Here is a 14,037-nt window from a genome sequence, read left to right as displayed (position 1 = left end):
AGAAAGGGTGGTGGGGGTAGCTTTGTTAGTATGTGATGGAAAATGCAAATAGCCATAAGCAGACTAGGATCAGGTGATGTAGAAACCATATGAGTGAGGTAAGAAGGCCAGTGAAATGATGCCACCTTCCCCAATGGCCTCAGGTGTGCCTGTACCCACAGTCACTGCCCCAGACGTCTGACTGGCCTTCTTGAGAGTGAACCCACAGAAAGCGACTGACCCAGTTGAAGTCCCTGGCCATGCACTGAGATCCTGCATGGTGGGACTATTTGCTGACACCTTCAACCTTTCCTGACTATGATTTGAAGCTCCCACCTGTTTCAGAAAGACCACCATTATCCCGGTGCCAAAGACATTTCAGGCAGCGTACCTTAATGTCTACCACCTGGTGTCTCTGATATCCATCACTATCAGAGGTTAGTAATGGCACACATCAACTCCAGCCTCCCAGATTGCCTTGACTCACTACAATTCTCCTCTCGCAATAGATCCATGGCAGAGACCCATTACCCCAGGACAGTCAGTGATCACGCCGACCCCCCCCCCCCACAACCTGCACTACACTCATCCCTGGAACATCTGGAAAGCAAGGACACATATGTCAGACTACTACTTATTGACTTCAGTTCAGCCTTCAACACCATAATTCCAGCTAAACTCATCTCCAAACTCCGAGACTTACGACTCTGCTCCCCCCTCTGCAACTGAATCTTCGACTTCCTGACCCACAGACTGCAATCAATAAGGATAGGCAACAACACCTCCTCCACCATAATCCTCAACCACCACTAGGCTATGTACTCAGCCCCTTACTATACTCCTTATACATTCATGACAGTGTGGCCAAATACACTTCTAGCTCCATTTACAAATTTGCTGATGATACCACAGAAGTGGATTGGATCTCAAACAGTGACGAGAAAGAGTACAGGAAGGAGATAAACACCTTAGTGGCATAGTGTAAAGACAACAACCTCTCCCTCAATGTTAACAAGATGAACAGCTGGTCATCGATTTCAGGAAGCTGAGTGGAGAGCACACCCATATCTGTGGCAATGGGGCTGAGGTGGAATGCTCGAGAGCTGCATGTTCCGAGGAGTGAATATCACCAACAATCTGTCCTGGTCCAACCCCGTCAATGCTACAGTCAAGAAAGCACGCCTTTACCTCAACTTCCTCAGAAGGCTAAGGAAATTCGGCCTGTCCACAATGACCCTTATTAATTTTTATAGCTGCACCATAGAAGGCATCCTAACCAAATGCATTACAGCTTGGTACGGTGGCTGCTCTGCCCAAGACTGAAAGAAACTATGGAGAGTTGTGAACACAGCCCAGTCCATCATGAAAACCAGCCTTCCATCCTTTGACTCTGATTACCCTTCCTGCTGCTTCGGGAAAGAAGACAACATAAAGAAGACCTCTCCCACCCCAGTTATACTCTCTCTTTTAACCTCTTCCATTGGGCAAATGATACAAAAGTTTGAAAACATGTATCAAAATATTTAAGTACAGCTTCTTCCCTACTATTATCAGACTTATGAATAGTCCTCCCATATATCAGAGTTGATCTTTCTCTGCACCTTCTCTGTAGTTGTAACATTACATTCTGCATTCTATTCTATTACCCTGATGTATTTATGTAAGGTATGATTGGTCTGCTTAGCACACAAAACAATACTTTTCACTGTATCTCGAAACGTGTAACAATAATAATAAATTGCAAGCAATCAAGAAACAGAAGAGAGAAGGAGACACTGGTGAGTAACCTACAGGCTTCCTAACAATAGCTGTCCTGTAGGAGCCAGAATAAATCCTGGGTTAATGAGGGAATGAAAGAAAGGGTAGTACACTAATCAAAGGTGACTTTAATCTTTATGTAGATTGGGAATATTAAACTGGCAATGGTAATCATGAAAAAGATGTCATCGGGTATATTTGGGATGGTTTCCTGGAGCAGTATGTTGTGGGTCCAACCAGGGATCAGATATTTGGATTTGGTAAAATGTAATGAGACAGGTTTAATAAGTGATCACAGGGTAAGAGTCATCCTCAGGAACAGTGACTGTAACTTGATAGAATTCAGCATTCATTTAGAGCCAGAGAAACTTGGATTGGAAATAGCCAGATAGTCAGAGCTTCTTGGAATACATAAAAGGACAAAGAGGCCAAAGTGAGCAGAGAGAACAAAGTTGGGAAATTAATAGTGGGGACAGGAGATGGCAACGTAGTTGAATAAATACTTTGCAAGCGTCATCACAGTAGGGGACAACGGTGACCATGTAAGCACAGTTACTTGTCATAAGAACCCACCTGGTTCACTGATGTTCTTCGGGGAGGGAATCCTGACATCCTTACCTGACCTGGCCTATATGTGACTTCAGACAGCTTCATCTCTGTGATCCTCCTCTGAGCAGATCGTGATAAAAATCATAAGGCCATTGAAAAATTGTGTTCTTTTAATAAACACATACATCAATTAAATATAATTAACAAAGGTGTTCAAATTAATGCAGTAGGAGTGCATGGGAACTTCACTGACACATTCCCCAGGAATATGGTTAATCAGAATTGGCAGCTTTACTTCATTGGTGACCCACCAACTCTGGCCTTGACCTTTGCACTCCAACCCCAAATTTTGGAACTATGAAGTTTCACCCTGCTAAATGATTTTGAAATGATGGGATTTGTGACTGAAACAAAAGTGCAGTGTTGACCTTGCTCAACTGTTTGGGTTTGAATGATCTTTTGGTGGTTTTCCCAGTGGTCAAGGGAGCTGTGGAAGGCATTGACAATGACAGGTCTCAGAAGCAAGCTCCTGTGATCTGTGTAGCATTAAATTATAATCAGCCATTCACTTTGTGAGGAGTGGAAAAGGTCACTATCACTTTCACGAGTCAGTTATGATATGGCTCTCTGAATTAATTATAGTGTTTTTCTTGATTGTACATATTTCCATAATATATTGCATAAATTAGAGTTATAAAGAATATTTAATGAATGATAGCAAATGCGATAAAACATGACGTGAATGTAAGAGTGGAGTGCTTGATTTGAAGTCCTGTCAGTAGAGGCATTTCACAAATAGTTTTTGAGTTGCTAAGGCATCAGGTCAATGTATTTGACTGAGAGAAGGTTCCTGCTATCTCTAAACTCTGGAACATGTTACTTGCTGTGGGAAATCAGAATTTGAAGAAATAAGGTCAATCATTTTAAGTTGCCTTTCACAATTATTGAATTTAGAAATTGTTTTTTTCAAACTGTCCTTATCCTACCTTAGTAAGTAATATGAAATTGAAGCTGCTTATAGATTCCAGGCTAATGACAATATCTCAGATTTAGACTACCACCAGCTCAATGGGCTGAATGGCCTACTCCTGTTGCTATGTTCATGTAGCTGTTTTTTTTCTTGCATCTCTCAGTCTTCCACAACCTCCTTATCCCTATTCTCACTGCCTCACTATCTTTGCATTCTCTCCCGACAAGAAAAAAAGATGTTCCCATGTTTAACTTATCATTAAACAATCAAACATCCAACAGTTTTGTCATTGCATTGACCACCATCCTTCTGCTGATGCTGATGAGTGCCCTGACTATTTATTTCCAGCTATAATCCATTCATCTTCAGCGATACACTGAACCTCTTCAATCCAATTTGCTTGTACATTTAAGCAAACATCAGATTGCAATAGATATCATAAAAATGATTTTATCCATTGATGTGCATCAAAATCTGGGTGTAATTCAGTACCTACTTTGAACTGGTACAAATTGAAGAAAATTTGTGTTTGTGGCTCATCGTCCTGGATAAACTGAGGAGTGCCCATCGATGCATATGAAATAGCAAGGAGATTTGGCAACAAGTGAGTGTCAGGAACATAGGAATAGGAATTTAGCCCATCGAGCTTGTTCCACCATTCAGTTAGATTATAGAAGATCATCTTCCGCAAAGCATTCTAATGTTTAATATAAGAGAATTAAAAGGCTGGGTACATGAATGGAAAGTGATATGGAGAGTGATATGGATCAAGTACTGGCAAATGGGACTAGATTAATTTAAGAGATCTCTGGTTGGCATGGACGAGTTGGACTGAAGAGTTTGTTTCTGTGCTCTATGACTGTATGACTCTACAAATGACTAATGGTAGCCTAGAATTGGGATATTGTCTCTAGGTTGGAATCTTTAAGCAGCTCCAGTTTCTCCAGACTGGGAGAGAACATGAACAATCGTTACTTGGTCATCGTTCCTTGCTAGTCTGTCCCATCGATTGCTGTTTTCCCAACCTGCAGAATAAGATCTTTTACTGCTAGAATGACATTTTCATGTCACATGACAGACATTCTTTAGGCTCTCCCTGAATGAAATTGCCAATTTAAAAGCAATTTGAGCCAAAATGATGAGATGTTCTGAGGTCAGCCAAATTCATTTCACTTAGGGTTAACACTGTTGTCAGAGCAGAGACTTGCATCCCATCAGTTCATGATGACTTTGAACTCATCTCGCCGAGGTGAGAAGACAGTATACCAACCCTTTGCAACAGCCAGCCCTCATTTAATCTTTCAAGTACAGAAGTGTAGCACGCTGGACTGGCGCGTCACTAATTAGTGCTCCAACCCCCAGGGTAATTGAAATTGGGAACGTCATAATTTCGAACATGCTCAAAGTTCTTAATTTTGTGCAATTTGATGCAAAGAGCCATTCATGTTTGTTTGCAATGTCCAAACCTCCACAAGACCTGTCTTTTATTACAAGCCATTAAACTGCAGCTGTGCTATTAATTCCTTTACAAAAAAATACGGACTCCTCTTCGATCTTCTGTGATCATCGCAGATAGCGCTTATCTCAAAATGCTGCTGTAAATTCCAAGCATTTGTTGTCTTTTAAGTGCGGGAGCATCAAGCTGATACAATTAATGGCAGAGTGTTCAAATTGAATTGTTGTGAGAGAAATGGTTTATTTGGTGGAAATATAAGAAGAGGAGCAAGTGTAGGCTATTTAGCCTATCGTGTCCACTTTGCTCTTCAATATGATCATGGCTGATCAGCTAAAGAAGTATCCTGATCCAGCTTTGTCCCATACTACTTGATCTCTTTAGCCAGAAGAACTACGTAGAACATAGAACATTGAACAATACAGCGCAGAACAGGCCCTTTGGCCCTCGATGTTGCGCCGACCTGTGAACTAGTCTCAGCTCGTCCCCTTACACTATCCATGTGCTTATCCAAGTTTTGTTTAAATCTCCCTAAAGTGGCTGATCTAATTCCTTCCTGAAAACATTCAATGTTTTGGCTTCAACCGCTTTCTGTGGCAAAGAATTCCACAGGCTCACCACTCTGAGTGATAAGATTTCACCTCCTCTCAGTCCTGAATAGCATACATGCTACCTTTAGACTCTCCAGTCATCAGGAACAGCCTGTCTTTATTCAGTCTCGTCCTGTTAGAATTTTCTGTGTCTCTATGAGATAGAGCATGGCAAAAGGCCCTTTGGCCCATTTGAGTCTGTCCCAGTCAGAAACTATTTTACTACTATAACTCCATTTTCCAGCACTTGCCTCATAGCCTTGTATGCCTTAGTACCATAAGTAGGCAAAAGTGAGGACTGCAGATGCTGGAAATCAGAGTCAAGATTAGAGTGGTGCTGGAAAAGCACAGCAGGTCAGGCAGCTTCTGAGGAGTAGGAAAATGCCTACCTTGAAGAAGTTCTCTTCCTCTCTCCACAAGAATCTCAGTGAGTTTCTCTCTCACTGCAACCCACAGGTCATCTCCTCTGCCCTGAAGCTCTTCAACCATATCCTGAAACAGACTTGCTACCACAGCCACATCTACTTCCTCAGTGCTTGCCTCCGCAACCAACTGATCCCACATGGACATTTAAACCAGCACAGTTTGGACCCGAACAGGACAATCAGTACAGACTACAGATTCAAAACCACTAGCAACGGTTCTCCTTCAGGATTCTCCGCTCCACACTCTCAGCCATGTGCTGCCACCTTACCTCTCTACAGTCAACCCTGCCTCAACTGAGGGCCACACTCTCTCAGAACTGCAAAGGACCCCTTCTATACTATAAGCCTTCAGCCCTGTTAAAGGGCTTTTACCTACTCGTCGGATGCTGCCTGACCTGCTGTGCTTTTCCAGCACCACTCTAATCTAGATCCTAGTACCGTAAGTTCATATCTAAATATTCCTTCAATGTTACGAGGGTTTCTGTCTCTATCAATTTTAAACACAGTAAATTTCAGATTCCTACCAGCCTCTGGGTGAACAAGAGCTTCCTCACATCTTCTTTAAGCCTCCTGCCTCTTACCATAAGTCTATGTCCCTCTGTCATTGATGCCTCCAACAAGGGGAAACATTCCTTCCTGTCTACCCTGTGTATACTGCTCATAACGTGACACATTTCAATCATCTGTCTCCTCATTCTTCGAAACTCCTGTGAATATAGCCCTAACCATTCAGGCTGTTTCCATACGCCATTTCTGCCATCCCAGGAATCAGTCTGGTCTGTGCTAAAAATAACCATGCTTTCTCATCTTTGCTCAGACTGGTGGGTGTTGTTGTCAGCATGTACACAGAGTTGGGGAAGGCACGGCTGCTTTGATCTTCCATTCAGTGCGATTGCTGGGGTAGTGCAGAGTGACTCCAATTCCATTCTGGCTAGGGTTACCATGAGGAGCTCTCCTTTTCAATCTCTCCCCTTTCCTGGGTCATGGTGACCCTCAGGTTAAACCACCATCTCCCTCTAATGAGAGGGCAGCCCTATGGTCCTGGTAAGACTTTGGCGACTTTACCTTCACTAAAATGACACGCTGATTCCAATCTTTTGGTTCAAACATCTGGCAGATTCTGACTTGGTGGGATATTGGATAAGCAAGAGAGATTTACGAAGGTGACACCAGTCATACAGAACATAACAACGCAAAAAAAAAATGATGAACAGATTTGGTCTGCCTTCTCCCGAAAAGAGAAAGTTGAAGAGTGACAGAATCGAAGTGTTTAAAATGAGGGTCATGGAGTCAGGAGATTTTTTGATTGAATAAGGCAGGGAGAATATTACTATTTCTGGGGAAGAGCATAACTGGAGGCTGTCAATATAAGATTGTCATCAAGAAATCCAACTGGGGATTCAGAAGACTTTTTTTTTACCCAGTAGTGTTAAAAAAAAGCATGTGGTCACGGTGAGTGTTTGAAATGGATTATGCAAATGTGTTTAATCAGACGCTCGGTGAGCAGCTGATGGACAGGGGATTAGAAGGTTACGTTGATAGAGTTAGGTGAGAAGGAATGGGAGGGGGCTCCAATGCAGTATATAATTTTCATGTACTTCTGGGCCAAAGTGCCTGCATCTGCACTGTTTATAGTTTGAAATGTGTATATGCAACATGGTGTGTTTTTACCACAACCAACGTCTAATTTTGGTTCCTGGATCAGTTACTGAGAAGCAGAAGAAACCCAGCTTCATGAACCCGATCTTTAAACCTGCCCTACCTCTCAGTCAGGGTGCACCTGCTATGCTTTTCCAGCACCACACCCTCCACTATTGTCAGTGACAGGCAGCTGAGAGTCTCCCTTGAGACAGAACAAAGAAGTCTGCAATGCAATTACTTAACCTACAGTTGGTCCCTCTAGTAGGGAGGAAGTTGCAACAAAGGAAGTGAACACTAGATCAGGGTAAATGCTGCATCGTTGTTCGGGGCCTGGGGAGGTGAACGGACAACATTTAAAATCTCTTATTGCACAAAAGGATGGTTGATTAGGTTTGCTGCAGGGAGCAGAAGAGGTTCAGGAGAGGGACATGTACTTGGAGGTGGAATCATGCTGGAGGTAATGCAAATGATGTAAGGTTACCTAATGGATGGAGTAATTGGAGGATGCAGGCTGAATTTCACAAAGTACAGTCACATCAAGGAAATGGTTAGCGTAGGATCACTGGGATTGGATTGATTAATTTAAAACACTACACTTCCAGCTGAAGAAAATATTTGCTTTCCTGTTGTTTTGCATGACTCTGAAAAGGTTAATTTTAGATTAGATTCCCTACAGTGGGGAAACAGGCCCTTCAGCCCAACAAGTCGACACCGACCCTCTGACTAGTGCACCTAACACTATGGGCAATTTTTAGAATGGCCAATTCACCTGACCTGCACATCTTTGGACTGTGGGAGGAAACCCACACAGACACAGGGAGAATGTGCAAACTCCACGCAGACAGTCGCCTGAGGCTGGAATCGAACCTGGGACCCTGGTGCTGTGAGGCAGCCGTGCTAACCATTGAGCCACCATGCTGAAGAATGCACTAAACTCCACCCAGTCTGATTACATCACAAACACTTGAATGGAGAAAAGGCAGAACTGTTTGAGATCTCCAAAGTGGCAGAACTGTAACCCTAGGTCTCTTCGGAGTGTTTGTAACAGTTTATAACATGTGGTGATGTTCAAACACACATCTGGGGCAGGTGAATCTTGAATCCAGACCTCTGACCCAGGTCACACGAACCCCTATCTTACTGAAACAACTTGTCGGTTTGCTATCATTCGATAAACAACATCTTCTCATCTGACCTACTTCTCAATAGATTACATCATGATTTCCCACTATCATTTTAGACCATGATTGCCCTGCAGACTCAGTCATAAAATAAGACAGTGGCAGAAATCTACCCAACAGATTGGCAGTGATTGGCACCAGACACTCATACAACACTTGTTAATCGTCCAAATAGACATGCAGGAACAAAATCTGGTATGTTCTCTTTTAAAAGGTATGTACTCAAGAAGCTTGACACCACCCAGTTTAAAGTTTGTCAGTAGCCTTCTTGCACTTCCTTTGTCTTGACCAGCTGTCATGTATCCGATGTGCAGAATGCACTGCAGTGACTTGTTAAGACTCTTGTGACATCACCTTGCAAATCCGTTACCTCTCGCTCCAAGAAGATAAGGATGGTAGGTGTGAAGGAAGACCACTACCTCCAACTTGCTCACCACCCTGACTTGGAATGTGTACCTCCCAGTAGTTCCCCATGAGACTCTTGGAACTCTCTCTGCCTTGCAACAAACACTTCACCACCACAAACTGCAGCTGCTCAAGAAGCTGGTTCATTACCACCTTCTCGAGGGCAAGTAGTGGTGAGGAATACATTTTGCTCTGGCTAACGTTGCCTGCGTCCCAAGAATGAAAACTGAAACAAGTAGAGAAAGGTGTCCTGATGGCTGATTTGTGATGGTACAGTCACAGTTGTCCCATTGCCAGCAGTTCCTCGCTCCCTGAAGGCCTGAAACATATGCCTGTGTCTCTGCCTCCCAATCTCAGAGATAGGCACAAGTAATCTGTCTGGGAAAGGCTCGAGCCCCTGTGTTGATTTACAGCAGTTATTTCAGTGCTGTGAAACCTGGCAGACACACTCAGGCTTTCCTCATCGCCTTGCTCAGGGCAAGTCAGTCGGCAGCGCCAATTACAGACCCAGGTATAAATCAGGGAGCAATACGAACTGAAACTGATTATTCCTCCAACACCAGGCCACCTTGTGATTTAAAACACAATTATTATGCCGACTAGATGGATACTAAAGCTCTGAGATGGGCTCAGCATTGCAGGTGGAAATTTATTCTGCTGCATCTGGGAATCCCAAATAGCTAATGCATGGCTTTTAATATTGCACTGTAGTTTGGTGCTAGTTTGTGTTCCAATTGAATATCGCAACTACTTAAACAAAGGTGGTAGTTCATGCTTTAATTGCTCTGCATTGATGTTGCAAAGCTTTGTTTATCCTGTTTATTAATGAGTGTTTACATTCTGAAAGGATTTGGATGCCAAGTATTTATGTGTCATTTGAAAGTCAGGGCAGAATCTTTTTTAACAGGGAGTTTGTCATGCGCAGTGCCAGTGGAAGTCTCTAGATACCGTTGGTCACTCGTAGAAGGAAGATTGGTCATGATCCCAGCTGGTGGTAATACAGGTGTCCCTGATATCCCCCATTCTACAAGAAAAGAGAGGGATTGCTGGAGGAGTGGGGGAGGAGGGATGAATTAGGAGGTCGAAGGGGGTGGTGTTGGTGAGCTGCTCAAGTGTGAGATGGTTAGTTCACCCTTAGCCCTATTGAGACCCTTTAGTTTCCAATGAAAGACCACCTTGGGACTTTATTCCACCTCCCTTGCCATAAAACACTGGTGTAGCAGATGGAAAGAAAAGGGACACGTTTTGCCGAGCATCTCAGCCAGGGCAACAGGGCTGACCTGACCTCCCAGTCACCGCCCAGTCACTGCCCACTCCCTTTTCGATATGACCCTCCTTGCCCTCCTCCATTGCCACAACGAATCAGACCACAAATTGGAGAAACAACACCTCATCTTCCGCCCGTGCAACCTACAGCCCAGAGGACTCAACATTGAGTTCTCCAATTTCAAATAATCTCCTTTCCCATCTCCCAACTCCCTTTCCAGTCCATTCCCCTTGCTTCCACTCCTCTGACTGACCCTTCCTTCCGGCTACCAACCGGATTCAACCAGGTCATACCTTCCACCGATATTCGCCTATCCCCATCGCACTACTCTGCTCCCCCACTCAAAACCGTCTTCACCCTCCTTTATCTGCAGCTCCCCTTACACCCACCCCAAGTCCTGAAGGAAGGTTACACCCAAAATGTTGACTTCCCCATCTCCTGATGCTGGCTGGCTTGCTGTGTTTTTCCAGCCTCCTGCCTGTCTACCAAGGAAGGATGATGGTCAACTCACAATTATAATGGCACGGGTTAAAAGACAGGAAGGCAGGATGGGTACCTCATTGGTGGGGGTGCAGGGGGTGGGGAAGTCTCCTCTGTGCCCATCCAGCACAAAAATGGTACCCACTGCATTTGCACCTTGGCCTCTCAAACCCCACTCACCAGGCTCCTTTATCACACCCCAGCTGAAATCCTTGGACATTTATTGAGGTCCCAGTATCACTCTTCCTCCTTTTTGGGACATTTTGCAGTCCCAGCAGTAGCCATTACTGTGTTTCAGCTCCTGCGACTACTCAGCTGTTGGCCAGTCCGATTGGCTGGAGCGACCCAGGTGGCAGGAATCCTGTGCTCAAGTGGTATCGAGGTCATTCTGACCTTGTTCAGGCTGCCCCTAGCCTCTCACTCACTGTGAAGCAGCCTCCTTTACGGTCAGTGAGGTTTCTCGACCAGCGCTGATGGGGGTGAGGATGGTGGCAAGGTATATATTGATACCATGAACACCAGCCTTAGTCAAGAGTTTCTATTGAATGGTGAATGTAGCAGGCAGGGTATTTCTGAGGTTCAGCTCAGGCCAAACTGTTGTTTGGGATGGACATGCAATCTTGAACAACGTGCCTCCTGGCTTGCTGTAGTCCTGTAACCTCAACTAGGTGCTGAGACACGGATGGAGGAGAGGGAGTGTTACTGTTATTTTTCAACCCATTTCAATGAAGTCACAGTACAAGCCAGACTGATGTCCTGAGAGCTGGGAACACAATCAGCAGAAAGACAAGCAGTGGAGGAAGGTAGGGGGCACATCCTTCCTTGACTATAGTGTCATAGAGGAGAAAGTGAGGACTGCAAATATTGAGATCAGAGTCTGTGGTGCTGTAAAAGCACAGCCGGTCAGGCAGCATCCGAGGAACAGAAGATTCGATGTTTCGGGCATAAGTCATTCATCAGGAATCATGATTTCTGATGAAGGGTTTATGCCTGAAACGTCGATCCTATAGAATCATAGAGTCATAGAGTCATACAGCATGGAAACAGACCCTTAAGCCCAATTAGTCCACCCTGTGTTCCCAAACTAAACTAGTCCCACCTCGCCTGTGTAGTAGAAATCTGAAACAGAGGCAGAAAATATTTTAAGTGCTGAGCAGGTCAAACAGTTTCTGTTGATGATACTTATTTAAAGTGTGGGCACGTGAGTAGCATTGAACTCCTGAATACTGAGAATTGAAGTGTTATTTTGCCATGGATGATTTTAAGGTGTAAAATTCTAACAAGTTGCAATGTTTTAAAGACATTTAGATCAGTGCATGAATAGGAAGGGTATGGACCACTGTGACTGACCTGAGATGAATAAGATGGGAAATGTTCCCAGAACTGACTTCCCTCATCTTAGAATATTTTCTAAACGCTTTACATTTCAGCAATAGGACACTGCAGTAATCAAACAGCCAAATATTCTCAGGATATACATGATGGTCATGTAAGTTGGAAGTCAGGAATTCAAAAGAATAACATTTATTGACTGCAGGAAGGCCATGTTGCTATCCATTCTGTCATCAGTATTACCATGGAGAATAACAGATTGAAAAAAGTAAATATAAGCGGATGCACAGTTTGTATAGCTAATCATTCTTGATGTTCAGTTGTAATTTGGCCTTAAAATCTAATTGAGGAGGTCAGAACAAGTAGAGTTTCTATAAGGAAAAATGTTTATGATTTCCAGCATTGTAAAATTTCATGAATTGGATTGAATTACAAGTACAATGGAGCATGAATGTAGCTCAGTAGGTAACATTTTGCTGGAGGTTAGTTTAGCTCAGGTGGGTTGTGAAGCAGTGTGATGCCAACAGCTTGGGTTCATTCCCCACACTGGTTAAGGTTACCATGAAGGACTCTCCTTCTCAACCCCTCCCCTTGCCTGAGGTATGGTGGCGGTCAGGATAAACCAACACCAGTCATCTCTCTAATGATACAGCAGCCCTGTGGTCTGCAAGATTATATTTACTTGAACACTTTTGACCCTGAATCAATAGGTTGTGGCTTTAAGCCCAAACTCAAGGTATTGTTATAGGAATCCATGCTCCAGTACAGTTCTGGTGCATTAGATACAGGCTTTATTTACTTTGAACAGTCATACAGTCATAGAGACATACAGCATGGAAACAGACTCTTCGGTCCAATGGACACTAGGTATCCTAAATAAATCTTGTCCCATTTTCGAGCATTTGGCCTATATCCCTCCAAACCCTTCCTATTCATATACCCATCCAGATGCCTTTTAAATGTTCCAATTGTACCAGCCTCTACCATTTCCTCTGGCAGCTCATACACTTACCACCTTCTGTGTGAAAAAGTTGCCCCATAGGTCTAAATTTGATGGTACCTCATTGGCTGCAAAGTGCTTTGGACATGTGATGATAAGGTCCTAGGTAGTGTTGCTGAACAAAGAGACCTTGGAATGCAGGTTCATAGCTCCTTGAAAGTGGAGACGCAGGTAAATAGGAAAGTGAAGAAGATGTTTGGTATACTTTCCTTTATTGGTCAGAATATTGAGTACAGGAGTTGGGAGGTCATGTTGCAGCTGTACAGGACATTGGTTAGGCCACTGTTGGAATATTGCATGCAATTCTGGTTTCCGTCCTATCGGAAGGATGTTGTGAAACTTGAAAGGGTTCGGAAAAGATTTACAAGGATGTTGCTATAGGGATTTGAGCTATAGGGAGAGGATGAACAAGCTAGGGCTGTTTTCCCTGAGCATCGGAGGCTGAGGGGTGACCTTAGAGGTTTATAAAATCATGAGGAGCATGGATAGGATAAATGAACAAAATCTTTTTCTGGGGTGGGGAGTCCAGAACTAGAGGACAAAGGGTTAGGGTGAGAAGGGAAAGATATAAAAGGGACCTAAGGGGCAACATTTTCACACAGTGGGTGGTGTGTGCATGGAATGAGCTGCCAGAAGAAGTGGTGGAGGTCGGTACAATTGCAGCATTTAAAAGACATCTGGATGGGTACATGAATAGGAAGGGTTTAAACGGATATAGGTCAAGTGCTGGCAAATGGGACTAGATTAGGTTAGGATATCTGGTCGGCATGGACGAGCTGGACTGAAGGGTCTGTTTCCTTACTGTACATCTCTATGATTCTACGATCTGAGGTTGTGAACTATGCTAAATAAATGAATAGCATTTTTCTTCTGGAAATATTGGATTACCTACAGTGTGGGAACAGGTCCTTCAGCCCAACAAGTCCACACCAACCCTCCGATGAGTAACCCACCCAGTCCCATTTCCCTCAGATTAATGCATCTATCACTATGGGCAATTTAGCATG

This window comes from Chiloscyllium plagiosum, chromosome 32 (genome assembly GCF_004010195.1).
Source record: "Chiloscyllium plagiosum isolate BGI_BamShark_2017 chromosome 32, ASM401019v2, whole genome shotgun sequence".
Taxonomy (NCBI): domain Eukaryota; kingdom Metazoa; phylum Chordata; class Chondrichthyes; order Orectolobiformes; family Hemiscylliidae; genus Chiloscyllium; species Chiloscyllium plagiosum.
The sequence above is the reverse complement of the archived record's forward strand: the minus strand, read 5'-3'. Positions refer to the sequence as shown.